This window comes from Podarcis filfolensis (assembly GCF_964270895.1).
Source record: "Podarcis filfolensis genome assembly, chromosome: 2".
NCBI lineage: Eukaryota > Metazoa > Chordata > Lepidosauria > Squamata > Lacertidae > Podarcis > Podarcis filfolensis.
Window position 1 is genome coordinate 29,754,682 of NC_139605.1, and position 19,034 is coordinate 29,773,715.

A 19,034-nucleotide genomic window follows, 5' to 3' on the forward strand; every position below is an offset into this window, starting at 1 on the left:
TGAACTAAAAAAAAAAATTTAAAATAACATTTGTCAAAAGACTAGGAGTTTTCCTTTTAGGAATTTTAGGTGCAGACATACCAAAGGAAATGAAAAGACTATTCATTTACACGACTACAGCTGCAAGGATGTTACTTGCCCAGCGATGGAAAGAGGAGAAGATGCCGACAGAAGAGGACTGGCAGATGAAACTATTAGACTATGCAGAGATGGTGAGATTGACCAGGAAAATCAGAAAACAGGAGGATCAAACTTCAGTAGGGAATGGGACAAATACAAAATGTATTTAAAGGAACACTGTAATCACTTGAGCCCTTTGGCAGGCTTTTAATAACTCCTGCAGTGTTACAGAGTTTTTGGATATTTGGGAGGAATTTTGTATGTAGAGAAATTATAATATGCAGTTGACTTAGATTTACTAAGGACCCACGGAGGGGAGGAAGAAAGTCCTAGGAGTCAGAAGAATCTTGTTTAATTTCGGAATATCAGTGTGTTTAATCTGAGATTTCTTTTGTAAAATGAATAACAATTATTTTTAAAAAATACGAATGGAATCTTCCATAAAAATAGCAGTGGGAAGGGGCATCACACCAATTAGGAACGTGGGAAGCTGCCTCATACTGAGCCAGACCGTTGGTCCGCTGAGCTCAGTATTGTCTCCAACCCAGGAGAAACGATTCTCTTCCCATCCCAAAACAGGGACCTTCTGCATAGAAGCTCTGCCACTGAGCTCCAGATGTTCCCTCGATATTATGCTACTTCTACCTTTCGGGTGTTCAGATCTTGCATCACAGAGCCCTCCTTAATGATTGTGATCCTTTCTTCAAAGACTGACCCTGCATATCCAGCAATAAAAAAAAAAAGCAAGAGAGCAGGCTGCTAAGCAGTGTCTGGAAATTGGAACCTCAGGCAAGCAAATATCAGGCATGTCATCTCCTTAATAGGTTGGTCTCACACTGCAGAAGGGCCCAAGTAGTTTGGTGGTAGAACATCTGCTTTGCATATAAGGTGAAAGCGTGATGCTCCGCTGTTATTTTTGCTATTGGATGCTGCGTCTTGTTTAAGTAATCTTCTTACAGTATTGGAATGTGGTTTTTTGGTGTGTTGTTATATTTGCTACTGTTCTGCTCTGTTATTATGAAATCATTGTTATTATTGTTTAGCTTTGTTATCACTTTTTTGCTATGTTATTGTTTTGCTATGTTATTATGAAGCTGTTTTTGTAATGTCTGCTTGAAATGCATCCCTGTTTCTTTGTTGTGAGCTGCTTTGAGTATGAGGGGCGGGTGTGTATGTAAAAGCAGCATACCAATAAAATGAATGGATGAATGAATGAATACGGAAGGTCTCAAATTCAATCCTTGGCATCTCCAGGTTGAGCTGCCTGGAACCCTGGGGAGCTGCTGCCGTTCAGTTTAGACAATACTGAGCTAGATAGACCAGTGGTCTGACTCAGTATAAAGTAGCTTCCTATGTTCCTAGCAAGCATTTCACAGCCTTGGCTACCCATGTCTAAAATGTGGATAATAATGACTGAAAATAGGAACATTATTAAGATGACATAATGTGCTGCTGAAATTTTAGAAGATAGGAGATCAATATCATTGTGCTTTTTAATTAGCAACAAATATTAAAAGCCCTGATCTAGCTAAGGTTAATTGCAACTAGCCGCACAATCCTATACATATCTACTCAGACATGTATGTGTCCAATGGGATTTACTCTCATGTGACTGTGCATAGGATTAGGATTGCAACCTAAAACCATATCTTTGCTTTTACGTCTGCATTCATTGCACTGAATTTCTGCTGGAACTTTGGCAAGTGAAAGTGGCTGTATTTCATTTTTAACTATGTGTGTTTTTAGATGGTTTTACATCGATTTATATTAACTTCCATGTAGAAAACAAACAAGTGACTATATTCATGAACTTGTAGAGGCTAATCCAATATTTTGGAAGTGGAATATAGGAACATAAATTGCATTTAGTTTTCCTACATGTAAAGCAATCCCAATAACAGGTAGAGCAATCCTATGTTTTCATTACGCTGGGGTAGGAGATTATGCCACTGCTATGCTGGTGGAACTGCCACATCTAATGCAAGCTCAGCTGGAATAGGAAGAGGATAAACATAAAATACAAAAACGGGGGGGGGGGGGTAGACATTCCCCCAGTGCCCCTGGAAACATTGCTACAATTGTTGGAACTGCACTGGCAAGAAGGTTCAAATGCCACCCACCCACAGAGGCAGCTAACGAATTCACCGCTAGGAGGGGCAACCTTCCAACATCACCACCACACAAGATCACATGACGGCACCCCATTAGCTCTAGTGGCACTGCCAGCAACAACGCTTCTACAGTTGGTCCCCAAGCATATGGGGGCAGGGGTTTGAAATCCCCTTATGTCAGGGCCGGCCTACCCATGAGGCCTGGTGATGCAATTGCCTCAGGCACCAAGGTCCACAGGGGCATCAGATCTAAATGTAGATCTTTATTCCTCTCTTCTTGCTGATGTAGATCTTCACTCACCCCTTCTTCCCTAACCAGGGGGTGGTGATGGTGTGTGGTGTTGAGGACTCCATTTGGTGGTTCACCTCAGGTGCCAAAATGCCTTGAGCCGGGCCTGCCTTATGTTGCTCACACAGCCATTGTTTTGGAACACAACGGACAAAGGGAAGGAAGAGCATCCCACATGACATAGGACTCACGTCATTCTCTGAGCAGGAGCTCTGCAAAGTGTGTGTGTGCATGCATGCACATACACACATACACACAGAGAAAGCTTTCCGGGGATAAAGGTTCAAGGCCCACCTAGAAAGGAAAAGGTCTTTTTGCTAAAGAAGGGCCCTGAGGCTCACTGAGACTGGCAGGGCAGAAGGCAGGGAGACGAACAGTAGGTGAAGCCAGAACCAATGACAGGCAGAGTCAATTAATCCTAGTTTTGTCCCCATCCTCCTCCCTGTTGAGTTTTCTAAGGGGAACATCAGACCTAAGGAGGCGGAAGCTGACAAACAGTGATCCCAGCCCCTGGACTGGTTGTGCGTAAGCAGGCAGGCTGCTGGGAGCCAGTTCAGGGCAGACTGAAGTTGGCGGGGCAGTGCCCCACCCAGCCTAATGAACCAGCCTCCACCAGTGAAGGCACACTACTTGCCATGACCCTGGGCTCTGACTCCCCATCCTCAGGGGAAAAGGCTGCGGATTCAGATGACATATTGGACTGGGAGAAGGATTTGCCCTCAGAGCCAGCCTTGACATCCCTTCTTCCTCAGGAGTCCCAGCGCCGGAGGAGCCCATGATCCCAGCGCCTTTCCAGCCAGTCAGGCTAGCTGCTCAGAGGAAGCCCTATTGTTTGCGTAAGGCCTGAGCAACATCTAGGCCCTACTTGCAATACAATTCCGATAAGGAAGAATATTAACATATAGCAAAGACAGTTTCAGCAGTTATCCATTACAGCACGTGTCGTCCCCGTCCCCCCTTACCTTGTTTATCTGCATGGGGTGGTCTGTCCTGGCAGCCCCCGTTGTAAGAAGGGAGTGGGGGTTGTTGTGGGTTTTTGCCTGGAATCCCAAGGCAAAGTACCTCATAGGGTTCTAGGCAGAGAAGTGTTAGCAAGCTTTTCCTGTGCGTTCTTGGAGGTGGAGCACTTTGCAAAAAATAGCCTTTCTCCTTAATTCCGTTTTCCCTTGGGATTTCAAAAGTGAGAGAGCGGGGACAGAGAGTGTGTGTCACACGCCCTGTTATCTGAGTCACAGTCTCTCTGTGTGGGCTTTTTATAATGGTAATGGTGTCCTGTGAATGATTTGGTGCTGCATTGCACCATATTTTATGCCATAGCTGTCAACGTTTCCCTTTTTTTAAGGGAAATTCCCTTATTCCGAATAGGATTCCTCACAAGAAAAGGGAAAAGTTGACAGCTATGTTTATGCTCTGTCATGGCAGCATGGACAGGACAGTTATCAACTGTTTTTAAGTTCCGCCCCCTCCCAATTGAAGTCAATGGAAGGGAATTTCTTCAGCTCAGTCCAGGGCTGGTATAAAATTGTGTTTTCAACAGGAGTGTGACTGTGGTCCGGAGTGGCCTAGTGTACAATCTGCACTCTCCTCCTCGTACCACATTCTGTTGTCCACAATTACACCCCATGGGGTTTTCTGTTGTGTCATCTGTGTGTCTCACTCTGCTGGCATAGCTTCTGTCAAATCCTGTGGCCCCCTCAGAGTCAGAACACCCCCCCCCCCAGATATGCTGGATTGCTTCAAATAATTTTCATTTGTTGGGGGGTGGGGAGAGAATAATGTGACAGACTGTTCCTTGATACAAATCGCTATCTCCAAAGCAAGATATATTAAAGGTTTCCCAGAAACCATAGCACACAATTCTGAGGCAAAGCTAAGGAAAGATGGCTCGGAGTTATTGTCAGACGTTCAGGGAAAACATCAGACAGGTAAAATTAGGCATCACTAGCTCATGCCTTCATACCATTCTAGTAGAAACCTGGCAGCCAAGGTTTGCCACACACAGCTACATGTAGCCTAGGCAGATATCCAACAGTCATGGGTTTAAGGAAAACTTTTTTAATGATTAGAAAACATGATAAGCATGACATTTAGTCAGGGGGTGGGGGCCTTAGGGTTCGACTCCATCGTTTAAAATGGTAAAGTAAAGGTAAAGGGACCCCTGACCATTAGGTCCAGCCGTGACCGACTCTGGGGTTGTGGCGCTCATCTCGCTTTATTGGCCGAGGGAGCCGGCGTACAGTTTCCGGGTCATGTGGCCAGCATGACTAAGCCGCTTCTGGCAAACCAGCAGCACACAGAAACGCCGTTTACCTTCCCGCCGGAGCGGTACCTATTTATCTACTTGCACTTTGACATGCTTTTGAACTGCTAGGTTGGCAGGAGCAGGGACCGAGCAACAGGAGCTCACCCCGTTGTGGGGATTCGAACCGCCGACCTTCTGATTGGCAGTCCTAGGCTCTGTGGTTTAACCCACAGCGCCACCCGCGTCCCTTGTTTAAAATGGTAGCTATGATTAATAATGAAAGATGAACGATGCAAAAAATGTCCACTATCCTGTTATCCGAGGCCAACTTAAAATTTCTAAGCAACTTTAAATAACCTATATTTATTTTTGTATTTTGATGAGTAATGGCCCGTTTCCTGACAGCTGTAGGCCTTAAAATGCAAAACCTGACATTATAGTGATGATTTATTTGTTTTTTGCCAGCAAAGAATGGTTCATGATTCAAGTGGGAAGTTTTGCCATTATTAATAGCAATCACTGTTAATAGTATTAATAATAGAAGTATAAGCAACTATGGAACACATTTTAAATAAAACCACTTCAACTTGAATTTGAAGTTAAGCCTGTGTATGCTGCTAAGCTTGGTATTCTTCAGGATGCACTACCTTCTTGACCAGTAGTTTTAATTGCTTCTTCTGAATGCCCAATTCATTGTTTAGAGGCAATTTCACTCCACCCAGCAGTGCATTCTTAGTATGTGTCACAGGACCGAAGCCAACCAGCACTCACCTCCACCCCAAATGTTTTTTATCGGTAATATAGGCATGTGGTGAAGTTCTCCATTCACAGAATTGTAAGTGTGCTTGGTGGCAGTGCCCTTTGAGGGAGTCATGCTCCAAAGGAACTCTTACAGAATCACAGTGTGCCATAGCCCCCATTTAAATGCAGAAGCAGTGAACAAACTATAATTAACAGGGTCGTTGCAAAGTGTTTTTGACAATTGATAAAGCCAGCTGATTAAACAGAGCTGCAGTGAGCTGATTTTTTCCAGGTTGTTCAGCAGCCTCTGTGCACATCTAATCTTTTGACTGGAAGATTTGCTTTACTGCTCTCACCTTGCCACACCCAAAGGAACCTCTCATTGTGTCTATTCATTAGCATACTGGAGACTATCAGCTTACTTATGACATCTCATCCCAAGAGTCTGGATGACATCATTTGGCATCTTAAGGCAGGTGTTGAACAGCAGGGAGTAATCCGAGGACAGGGTTATGTTGCAAGGAATGATATAGACAAGTTTATGGGAAAGTGGTCTTTCGATGGCTATTTGACAGAAGAACTCCATGTTCGGAGGCAGTATACCTCCATGCCAGGTGTTGAAGATGAGTAAGAAGCAAGCCATTGCCATCATAATTTGGCCTGGGGGCTTCAGAGGCGTCTGACTAGCCATTGCTGGAAATAGAATATCCGACGAGGTGACCCTTGATCTGACCCAACAAGGCAATTCTTACGTTTTATGGCTTGTTTTTAGGCTTGGCCTAAGTTATACTTCCATAAGTTAAAATATGAATCTTTTGCACTCAGAAGCATACAAGCACATACACTTTGGACTGTGCTGTTCTGTGGATGCTAAAGGCACAGTAATGCAAATTTGTGATCTCTTTTTTACTGGATTTGCAATAGTGCAGGCTGGATGTCGCCAGTATATGAATAGGTACCTTGGGACTGCTCTGGGGATCATAGGTCAAAGTTTAGTGATGTATGTAGTTGTCTCACTAATGGGTCTTATTGATTATTATCCACAGAAACAACAAAGAGCTCTGACTCCTCCCTCTCCCAGCAGATGCCGGCAACCAAGAAAAACTACCTTGGCCTTTGAGCTCTGAACAATTTGTAGGACAGTCAACCTCTCAGTGTAGATCGACACCAAGACAGCGTATAGATTACTGCAACTGGGTAAGTGGGAAATGATAAATGGGTCTGAGAAATATCTCCATAGCAATGATACCTGGGAGCAAAAATGCTAAAACAGAATAAATGTTGGATAAAGTACAGTACTAAAGGAGAGCGAGGTAGAGCCTTGTGGGACTCCACCACACAGTTCAGCCGGCTGAAAACCAGACAGGAACACAATCGCAGAGGCTCTTCGCTCAGCTCTCTCAATGAAACTTTGATGTTACTCACAATGTAAAGTGCTCCTTGCCGAAGCACTCTCCTAAAACGGTTTTGAAATGTCAGTAGCTGTGCCCAAACTTGCAGTTCTAAATTTCAGCAAATGCTTTCAGCAGCTCCTTGCAGGATGAACCCCCTGGTATTCTGCTTCATCTTATTGGTGTGGGCCAGGGGTCAGCAAGGTTTCTCTTGCCTGGGGCAGATCGGTTCCATGGAGATCCCTCTGTGGGCTGGATTGTGAGTGCACATGAGCGCTCACACCTGCAACTTTCGGCATCTGCACATGCGCAGACAAGATTTTCTGTGTCTGCGCAGATGCAATTTTCGGGACTGCAGAAGCGAGTCCCTGCACCGCGCAGCGCGTGAGCGGGCAGCTCATTTCAGGGGTGACTCGTGGGCTGGTCAAAAGACCTCTGCGGGCCACTTCCAGCCCATGGGCCTTAGGTTGCTGACCCCTGGTGTGGGCCATGCCTCAGACAGCAGTTGCTAAATTGTCCTCCAGCAAAACAAAATAGTGGCCGGCTATATTTCCGCTCCTCTAAATGTGCTGCCTTTAGATATTGAAGTCAGATCTACTCACTGCTTTTATAATTAGGGTGGCTGTGTGTCCCACTTTAGAGGACAGCCTTCCATTTTGAAGGCTTCTTCTGCTTAAGGATTGATTGATTGATTGATTGATTGAGGATTGATAATAATCAAGTCCTGTTTGAAAATCAGGAACACTAAAAAAAAAAGCAGGAGCCTTGAAGTGCCCACCAGCTGTTAGCAACACTCCACCGCCAGACTGAGCAAGCAGACGACTCATTTGGTGTCTTTTCTATTACGGCGAGCTATATCTTGTATTTCTATTTAAACTGCAGCAATGGTTTCTAAATTTGCACATATTGTATGCAAATTGGTGTCAACTCATCCTCTCTCTTTTTGGTGATGCAAATTCTCTTTTTTGGCAATGCGTGACTGGCCATTCTGTTTATAACTGGCCAGCCAGATGCATGACTGACACTGTAATGATTAGTTTAACCCATGGAAATCAGCAAGACTCATTGGATCACAGCTAGCCTTCCGAAAGGCATCTCCCACAGCCAAAGATCACTCCATCTGCACCTCCCCCTTTAATGTACCAGCTAGCACTGATTCAGTTCCAGCAAAGCAGCCTTCTGTCTGTACATCACGAGTGACTGGAATAGGTATGCTGTGGGAGGTTGTAGGTTCCTGTTCACCCCTTGCAAAGGAAGATCGCTACCCGTTTCAAAGGAAATTCAACAATGACTAAATGCAAGGTGTTAAAAAGTCTGGCAAAACTTGTGCTGGGGTGGGCAGGGTGGGTGTTATTACAGGTCAAGACTGATACCAATAGTACTTGGTTAGAATGTCCTTGCTCGAGATATGCTTTAAAGCACATATACACACAGCTTAACTGAAACATGGTTTGGCTTTATTAATTTCCAACCCCTCCTCTTTTATGTCTCCTGCTGCTATTTCCCATTCCTCACAGGGAAATATCCCTCTTCTCCTATTTTCCGTAGTTGACCGAAGAAGCTGCAGAAGTTGAAGATTTGGCACACACTTCCTAGATCCCTTTCCAGCTTGTCTAACTGAATTTTCGTATTAACAAGTGCCGTGCCAAGCCTGCAGGCGCTTGCCAAGTTTCAGCCAGACAGGAATATTCACAACAGGGTAATAAACACCTTAATATGAGATTTAAGATGAGAACATAGACAAAGCCCAAATATAATACTGCAAAAATATTTTTGCAGCATAATACTGCATGCATATATATATATATATGAAGTGTTGTCAAGCAAGCCAGGAGAAGAAAAAGAAAGGCTTTTACATCGCTCCGGGGCCCACTGTAGGCTAAGGGCCTGCTCAAGTTATGGCCAAGGTGCCAATTTCTCCAGCACCCCCCCCCTTAACTTCCAAGCCCATTCGTATGTCTTCTTCTTTTTCTCCCTAGGACAATAGCATTATACTGCAGTTCTGGATTCTGGAGTTGATTAAGCCCAGTCACCTTCCCATCTGAAGAAATGGCACGGTAATCAGGACAGAGGGAAATATGTATATACTGTAAGCAAAGTTACAGACTTTAAAGCTCACAAGGCATGCTGTGCGTGGATAACAAGGAACAGCGGGCAAGTGTAAGCAAACGAAAACCTTTGGCACAGTTACAAGCTAAGGGCCGTGTTCACTGCTCCAAGGAGCAAAGCATGATTTCCTCAAAAGTCCACAAGCTACAAAGATCGTCGGCCAGTCAGAAATTTCCTCTGGCGTGTTCTCTTATCAGCCACCTATTCCAGACACATGTTTTTAAAAGATGAAGTGTTATGCTTCCGGTGGTTAGCACTACGACCCAAGAGCTTCTGTAGTACAGTGTGAAGAGAATGAATGGCGAGCTCAGGTTTTTCTGCTTCAAAACTGTTGTTTTAAAAACAGAAGCTGGATGACCATCTGTCAGGATTCTTTCGCTGTGGTGGTTGGGCTGGATGACCCTTTGGGTCCCATCCAACTCTACAATTCTATAATCTTTTTCAGCCATTGCATCTTCACCTTCAGCCCTCCCACCTACCCTTTGCATCACCACACTGTGCATCGCTTTGTGCCTGGACATCGCCATGTCTGCTGCCCTGTCCACACCTAGCCAAGTAAGGCAAACAGCTGATAGTTAATTTTTTATTGACAAAAGCACACATTTACAGCAGCCCCTGAGATGCACCGGATACACATGCTTCTAGCTTCTATGGAGACGGCATTAACTTTTCCAGGTTTGTGCCTGGTGGAGCAATTGAAGCAACAGTGGGACCAGCTGCCACCCAGCACCCCCCCCTGCCTCCAGGCTTATGTACCCTCACCTGGTGTTATGTGCATACACAACCTTAGACTTCTTCTGTATGGAAGTTGTCACTTTGCTTCCCTCTTCAAGTCCTTCCTGGTTCTAGGACGCAGCAGGGCAGGGGACGGCGGGAATTCAACCAATTGACTGAGCAGCTTCTTCCTCTGTCTCCGACACATTCTGTGCTCCCACAGATCACTACTTAGACCCTTCCTCTTCCCCTTCCCTGACTCCTGCCTTGCAGATGGCCCCAAACCCCATAAATCACTGGCCCCTTCTCCAGGGTCAGGCTCCGGCCCCTCTGCCTTCGTCACACACTTGCCAGATGCCCCAAATTTGCTTTGTTTGCAAAGTTTCAGGATCTACCTGGAGCCACCGAAGTTAGCTTCATAAACTCATTTTTAATTACCATTTAGGCCCAGTCAGTCCTAGCTATAAATTCAGGAATTAGAGAAAGGTTAGATTCGTCTTATGGGCTGGTTAATTAAGAGTTTCAGCAGCTCTGCTCTCTAAAACATTGATGCTGCCGGGCTCCCAAAGTGGCTCTGGCCTGACAGTGCATATGTCTGACTTAGGCTTAATTGCACCTAATAAGCTTCCCAATAAGATATGTCAGACAACGAGAGTGCCTTGCAGGAGCATTTACATGTCATAAACTCTGACATGGAAGGTGACATTCAGCGTAGTTCTCTCACTGTTCTATGGGCTTGGGCATTTACATTTGAATCCCATCCTTATTTTAACCCCAAACCTTAATCTAAGCACATGTGGGAACAGTAAAGATACATTCTGTTAGAACTTGGAGAACCCATTTTAGGAGAGAAAAGCTGCTCTTGTAATTGAGTAGCAGGGAACCTCTGGCCTGGGAAGGACTGCCATTTCTCGTTAAGCCTACCCATCTATTGTGACCATCTTCAGAGGCCTCCTGTGTGTCCTAACCTCCCCTAGAAACAACCTTAGTTGGGATCAGGGAGAAGGTCTCTCCATGGGCTCTGCCTGGGCTTTGGATCTTCCTTCCAAGAAAAGCCTGTCATACCTCCAGTTGCCTTTGAAATTTGTCTAGGGTAATAGTGTGTCTTCTGAGGTCCTTTCCTCACGACCAGAGGGGTTTGTGTGGCTTTTTTCCTCTTTTTTTTTTTTTTTTTTACAGTACACAATCCATGCACCCAGGACTGCAGCCAGTCACCCTGGCTCTCAGCCAAGGTCCAGCAAAACTCTCAGGTCATCACTGTTTTCAATTGGTTTGTGCTTTTCAGTCAGGTTTTGATACAGCACTAGGCGCATTGTGCAAAGGCTGCAGTGCACCGCTAAGAGCCCACTTCCCCTGGCTGTGTTGGAAAGCAGCTAGGATGGACGAAAGCTTCCATTCATAGGATGCTAATAGAAAGCAGATTTCCAGTTGATCTTCTGAATGAAAACTCTTCCCTGTTCGCTATTGGCTGCTTCCACTTCATTCAAGCAGACTGCATGGATGCATGTGCAGTTTACAGGTGTTTCCATTTACAAATCCAAAAAAGTAATGAAGAAGAATGGGGTTGTATCGCTGCCTTGTTTCTCCTCTGAAGGCCCAGAAGGGAAGGTGCCATCCGCGCTCAGGCACAGTGCTGAGCCTTAATTGCTAATAGCAATTCTGCCTAATTAGATAATTAGATTAACTACCCAATTAACGGAGATTGTTGTTAGACAAAAGCAGGTGGTGGCTCGAAGGTGATGGGAAAGATGCTACTTCTGTTTTAACGCACCTGAAGTCCCAGGCCCTTCTGTAACTTTTCACTTATGTCCTCTTCCTCAAGGGTTCTTTTTTTATATACTCCAGGCAAAGAACTCCCACCTCAGAGTGGTCTCTCCACTCACCTCTGCCATCAGAGTACTACTGACTTCCTCAACTTGGTCTTGGACTGGAATTTCCATCCCTCCCCTCCAGCATGGCCTCTCTGCATCTTACTGGTTCTTCATAGAATCATAGAGTTGTAGAGCTGGAAGAGATCCCAAAGGTCATCAAGTCCAACTCCCTGCTTGATTTATATAAAGCTTTTGACACTGGTTTTTTTATGAGCAAGTTTGTTTATTATTTTAGATAATGTGGTCCTTTTTAATTGTGGCTGCCCAAAAGTGCCCTAAGTGTGCAAAAGGTATAAAAAACAAGGGAGTGCAACAAGGCTAGCTTATGCAGAGTAGACAGAGCAAGAAAGGAGAACATGGTCCAGTTAGGTTGGAGGGGGCCCATACCATCTTGTGAGTCCCCGCTGAATGTCTGCTGGATGGAGTGGGGACAGCAATCTTCCTAATACTCACAATGGCAGAGAATGGCACCATGCTGTGATTTGTAGCCGGTGGTTACAAGCCACCCAGTGTTTTACATTTCCCACAATGCCTCAGTGTAATGCAGTGTTGAGGAACCACCAGCCTGCAGGCCTAATTTAGGACTGTCCTAATTTGGCCACCGTGGCATATTTCCTTAAGCCACACCCACCTGCAGGTGAAGACACAGCTCCGTGCCAGAAGTTTGTAGGACAGTCAAGGGTCCTTAAAAAACCCCTGTGCCTTTGCCTATGTAGTTTGATTTCAAACCACCCTGGCAAAGGGAGTAGGATTTGCAGGCACCACCAGTCAGTGGCTGCAAACCCTTGTTCCTGTGATGGTGTGGTTTGAAGAGCAGCTTTATGGGGTGGGACTTGGAGTCAAGAGAAAGAATTAAGCCCTTCTTCCATAGCCCTGATCCAGAGGTGCATGTGTGTGAAGCGCCAGCTTATGGGTGTTTTCAAGGGGGGAAAGGAGACATGTCAAGAGAGCCAATGATGGCTAGCCTAGTTTGGCCCTTGAGATTATGGGCAGTGGTGTAGCGTAGGGGGAGCACAAGGGTGGTTGCCCCAGGCACAAATTTGTGAGGAGCGCAAAATTTCAACACCAGGTTCTGTCTCAATACAGATGCGCACTTCCGTCACTGGGCTCTGTTGAAAACAGCTTCTCCATGCAAACCAGGAAATGACCTTGTCTCCAGACAATGGGATGACTCTTCTTTTCTTTTCTCTGCAGCTGCTATCTCCTGGGTGATGCAGACACTGTTAGACAATTTAGTGTGCATGCGTACTCTCTTTCCCTCCCTCCCACCCACCCCTTCTGCGTGGCTCTGGGTGCTGGCAACCCACGCTACACCACTGATTATGGGACGCAGAAAGGAGAGAGTCCTTAGCTTGCATTCAGGTTCCGGGTCCGGTCCCCAGCACCCTTCACTTCAAAAGCCTGAGAAAGGCTCCTGTGTGAGACCATGAACAACCTCTGCTGGGCTGGTTGAAGCCACGCGTCTGCTCATCTGCCTGTGTGTAATTTCAGTTGGGACGCAAGTGCCACTCTGTTAAGATTACCACCGGCAACCCACCAAGTGCTAATGCCGCGCAGCCCTCCTTCATTTAAATAGGTCTTGTGTGAGAAACTCTGCCCCCTTGGGGGGAAAAAACATCACAGAGGCTTTCTGTGTCAGCAGTAGAGTGTCTGGTGCTTTGCACCCCAAGCCACACTACAAGGCAATGAGCTGCGCAATATTCTCCCCACAGCCCACGCTCCTTATTCCTGTAAAAATAAATGCTAAGGAAGTCTGCTCAATCTGCAGGGATGAAATTTATTGCCCTTAAACAGGCAGGCATGTCCAAATCAATCTTTCCTGAGCTCTTGTGAGAGCGCTATTGAAATGAAAATGATAAAAAGCTATTTCCTTAAAGATTCTCTAAAAACGAACTATGAATAATGATCCATGTGACAAATTTATCGGCCATGTGTCCCCCCACCAAGCCCTTTCTTGTGAGGAAGTGCGTCGTGGTCGTCTCTTCCCAAACCATGAAAATCCTTTATGTTCGTTCTCAGGGCTAGAGGAGTCAGACAGGCTGACTCCTAAGCACCCCACCCTCTCCCAAATGGGTGCAATGTGTTCTCAGATCTGCTTTACAGACACTTTTTCCCCTCCTCCCAGCTGGAGCAGATTCACAACTACATTAGGAGAAGGCAAGGATGTAGCTGGAGCCTCTGGGCTGAGGAAAGGCACCCTCTGAATGTAGCTACTTGGTCCCTGCCAGCTAGAAAATCTCTCTCTCTCTCTCTCTCTCTCTCTCTCTCTCTCTCTCTCTCTCTCTCTCCCACAAACACACCTACCTTTTAAACTTCTGCATTTTGCAGAAATTGTCAGCAATTGCCCTTTACTGACATGCAGAATAGCAGCCTAGTGTTTGTATCATTGTCCTGCAGATACTGGCCACAACCCCATACAGGGGCAGTAGGGTTAAGCCCCTGAAATCAGTGCCATTTCAGCTGAACTGTTGAGTTGCTGTGGCCAAGAACGTTTCTTCGATTTGGTCAGTGTGTGCCTTTGTGTTCAAGGACTCACTTTCAGAAGTGCCCGGTTGCCCGAGACCTTTTGAAAACCAGTAGAATCCTATGTATGGGTTGCACCAGAGTGATCAGTACTTAATTTGTGCTTTTAAATGGCTTAGGTTGCCCTTCTTCTCATTTCTTGCCTTCTTACCTGTATTCTATGCCCCTTGCTCTTTCTTTTTGTCTTTGTCTTTCCCTGTTCACCACAAACTAGCAATTGCTGGTTCCCTTTTACTAAAAGTGCTCTCAGCAAAGCTTCTGGTTACTTTTGCCAAGACTCCTACTTGATTCTCATTGTCCATATTGCGTCTGCCGCCTGAGATGCTGCCACTGTCAACAATCTCTCTCTCTCTCTCTCTCTCTCTCTCTCTCTCCTTCTGGGACTCTTTGTTCTTCCCCTTATCTAACTCCTTTCTCTCTTCTGCATACTGAGCTCAATCCTTGTGCCAGCTCCTGGAGCCCCTTACTCCATCTGCTCCTGTTCCAAACTTTTACTGCCTATCAGAAAGGATGGTGATTTTATCCCTCTTTGAGTCGAAATGTGAAGGCAGCTAAGCACCTCAAATCAGATCAGGACTCTCACAACGTCTTGCGGTTTTCCTGCCGGGTCTTCATTTCTGTCCACTGGAACCCTATGTTTTTCCGCATGTATCTGGGTTCATGTGTTTTTTAAAAAACAAAAAATCAAAAACAAGAAGTGAGGCTTTTTAAATGATGACTGAGGAACACACAAGAGTTAGGGTGGTTTTGTTATTCTTAAAGCAGAACAGTGCAGGATTCCATACACACACACACACTCCAAAAAAAGCTTCCTTTGATTTTTGATTTTTTTAAAGTATCTACTGCTGTGCTTCAAACTCCACCCCACCTGAGCTCTTCAGCACTCTGCAGGCAACATCCAGGACAGGAATGCCTTGTAATGCCTGTTGAAGGACATGCCCTCCCAACGCAAACAAGTGCTGAGAAGCTAAACTGGCTGGTGTATTTTAAAAAAATACAAAAAAGAATACACACTAGTTGTCCACCTCTAAATTGTTTTAAGGTAAGAAAGAGACATATTCCCACTCTCTTCTCCTTCTTGAAATAAGATACGAATATGGACTTTTTGGAGTTTGAGTTGGCCTAATAAAGGTATTGGCCTAATATGGATTAGGGATGAGAGTGAATCCTTCTTACTTTCCCCATAAGAGCCTCTGGACCTATTTGTCTCCAATCTGGCAGGCTTAACCCACTCTGCAGGGGGCCCAGTGCCTGCAAATTCCACCCATTTTTGCCAGAAGCCTTGCTGCGAGTTGGGAAGGGGGAGATTCAGCAAAGGCAACACCCTTGCAAGGGGCAGCATGAAACTGGAAGTGTCACTCCACTCTGCCGCATTGGCTCTGCTGCAAGATCTTGGCGGAAATCAGCGCTGATTCCAGCACTGCTTCCGTGAGCAAGTGGGGCACCCGCAGAAGCACTGTCCTTTCTAGGAAGTTCTCCAGAATAGTATGTGATAGCCTTCCTGGTCACTGACTTGCAAACTTGGTGTTCTCACCTCTGTAACATCTGTAAGCAACTTTCACAGAATTGTTAACAGGTGCTGGGGTTTTTTATCAGCATTTTTAAATCAGTGAAAAACACATTGTTACAGTGAGCCTTCCTGAATTTTTATGTTTCCACTGTATGGAATAAAAAGAATTGTTTTGGAACATGCAGGTCTGTAGACTATTAATAAACCTGAACGGACCTGAAAATAAAGACACATAAACCTAGATAAAAACAGCAAAATGAAGTATGAGGTAGCCAGATCATTTTCGCTTCTACTGGAATAGCCCCCGTTTGCATACGTAATGCTATTAAAACAGAGCAAATCAAAGTAAGTCACTGGAACGCTGCATGTGGATAAGGTGGGGGGGGAGATTGTGAACCAGGTTACTCTGAAATTACCGCAGCAATACATTCAGCAGCAGTTGCGTTCACTTATTTCCATTTTTCAAAGGCTGTATTAATAACGCGATCATATTTTAATGGGCCAGATCCATCCTACTGTGTGTGGGGTGTTTTTTTTTCTTCTGAGCAAGAGCGCCTGGAATTATTTTGACCCCTCGGGTGGCATATACAAATCCTGTTCACCACAAACGCCTGCCACAACTTCCAAAGGTACACGTAGAGAATTTCTCTAGTTCCCTGCTGGCCTTGAAACCTAATTTCTAGCACGCCGGAGTTTTTTATTTTATTTTTATCCCCCTTCATTAATCATATTTGCTTAATAACCTTGTTGCATCTCAGCAGAGCAGGAAACTGACAGGGTCGCGTGAGGTAATTGTGAGGTGGCTCAGCTGGGGAGGAGAAGCGGTGGATGTGCTGTCACTCTCAGCCGCCGCATATGGAACAGATCCTTACTGATTTGCTTTCCCGAGCTCGCCCAAGAAGCTATATAGCAGGTGCCTGTTTCTAGCAGTGCCTCACTCTGCGCCCCGCATAATAGAGTTGGCAACAGTAATATGGGGGTGGGGTGGGGGTTGATTGACAATTGGGGCTGAGCTGCGGTGTCTCACCAGGGATAATCAGGGTTGACACAGTAAGAAAAGATTACACATAGATCCCATCTATTCATTAGTTCATTGGAGGAGGAGGAGCTGCTCATTAAATGAAATCACAGCTGCTATCTGTAAACTATTTTCCCCGATATATCCCTGCAGGACGAATCCTGTCACCTCTGCTCTCTACGGGAGTCTCGTGAGCGCACTCAGGTTATTCCAGATCCCTGCGTTTACATAGATGAGGATGGATTCCGCATTCCTTTTGTCCCCCCCCCCCATTTTGTGCTGTTTCTTTGCTCAAATGGCATCCTCCTTTCACTGTTCCATCTCCCTGGCTTCCTAGATTATCATTATTGCAGCACAGGCAGCATTATGCTTATAAATCTTTTTTAATTCATCTCGTTGCAGCATGATGCTCTGCGAATAAGGGCTGTAAAGTACTCTGCACAGTAAAAGTGTCACAGAAATAGCTGATAAATAATGCCACCTTGCGTGTTCTTTTCATTAACAGAAAGGGAATAATTAAGTGCAGCCACCTATGCGAATGCAATAAATAAGTAAAATTGCTGCCTTGTTGTATCGCTAAAGGCAAACCCGCACATAGATTCTGAGAAGGTTCAGCAATGCTGTTAATGTACTTCTAAACTTTTCTGCACAGTTGTGTGGAAATGCTGGTTCTTCACATATATCCCCAGAAATCTACACTACAGTGCATATATAGACTGTGTGGTCTGCATGGCCAACTTGCAAATTTAATTTCACTTACTTATTAGATTTATATCCTCCCTCTCCTCCAAGGAGCCAAACCACCAAAGGTCTCTCCATCTGTTCTGCTGAAAGACCAGCAACTTTTAACTTATCCTCTTCTTGAAATCTTTCCATGCTGGCTGCTTATTACAATAACTCTGGAAATGAGAAATAGTTTGCCCTGCCCTCCCTCCCTCCGTTTTCCTTTTGTGTCATGACTTTTAAACTGAAGGCCTGAGGGCTGGGCCTGTCTTTCCATGACATTTGTGCACCACTTAGGCTGAAGAGCACGGTAAACATGCTTCAGATAGATAAATAAAACAACAGAAAGGGAAAGAAGCATAAGGCCACCAAGGCCAGAACTCTGCTGCAAAGCAGGTTAATCTGCCCAGCCAGCCACCTCCTGGAGACCAATCCATACAACAGGTACACAAAGAGCTGCCTCACAACAGTGGTCCATTTAGTTCAAAATTGCCTACCCACGGACGGGCAGGACCTCTCTAGGGCTTCAGACAGGAGTCTTTCCCAGGCATTGAACCTGGAACCGTTTGCATGCAAACTGCGTGCTCTGCCGCTAAACTAAAGCCACAATCACAGAGCGGGGAATAAGCACACCAAGAAATGAGCTCCAAGGAGACTCTGGCAAGCGCACCAAACAGTAGGCTGCAGGAAAGTGGAGAAAGCAGGCTGGGGGTGTAGCATAAAGGCTAAGGGGTTGAGGGCAATGTGCATTCAGCATGCACATTTACTAAAATGCAAGTAGCAGCTGCTGGAGGGTGCTGATAATTGCACCGCAGCCAAAGAGGAAGAGTTTAACCTTTTCCTCCCCGCCTGTGGTCCAGATGAAAATCTTTCTTTCAAAGTGGCTATTTGCAGTGGGAAGGGGGTGGGAATCTCACTTGTGTCCATGGGGATTTCTTCCCAGGGCCAAACCCAAGAATGGGATGTAACTACAAGCCTGCTCACTCATCTGCGCTTGCTGTTTCCCCAACTCCATAAAATTAAACCGGACGCAAACTGGTTTGCATTTCACATGTTCCTGCTTAGGGACTTGGAATTATGGTTTTCTGAAAAGCATCTGAAGCAAAGCATCCTCAGCGCCCTTGAAAACAACAGCAGCAACAATTCCAGGGTTCTGTGGAGGCAGCTAGGTCAGAGAAACTGGTTTGGGGACCAGTTTTGTTTGTTTGTTTAGCAACCTTTATATGCCGCTTGATTGTAATAACACCTCAAAGTGGTTTACAAAAAATAAAATTATCAGTATTTTTTTTTAAAAAACCCTGTTAAAAACAATTCAATTTATTTAAAACATTCAAAAATAATTAAAATCAACAATAAGCTAAAAACCAGATTAAAACATACTGGAGACATTCTACTCGTCTGTATCATAAATGTGACCTCAAGTACTATTTTGTACTTGTCCTACATAATAATTTTTTTTTAAAAAAAAACCCCAGCTCAGTAGCAAGAAATTGTGCCAGGCCTCTCAAAGGGGGATAAGTCATTCATCCGTTTCTCTGGAACAGCATATTATGATGGATGCAACTGCCAGGTTACAGCTAATGGATAATGTGATATAAAACATAATTATTTGAGTGTAACAAATTCTTCTAAAAAGCCTTGTGTCCATAGAAACCTTACCAAAGCCAGTGGA

The 19,034-nt window shown here is 45.1% G+C and overlaps 1 long non-coding RNA gene across 1 annotated transcript; it reads left to right on the plus strand.

Moving 5' to 3' along the window:
* The first annotated feature begins 2,254 nt into the window (after window positions 1-2,254).
* On the plus strand, window positions 2,255-8,581 carry LOC310757508. The gene is made up of 3 exons (XR_014545279.1): window positions 2,255-2,486; window positions 6,550-6,700; window positions 8,443-8,581. It is a non-coding gene; the product is annotated as an uncharacterized lncRNA (long non-coding RNA).
* The last annotated feature ends 10,453 nt before the right edge of the window (window positions 8,582-19,034 follow it).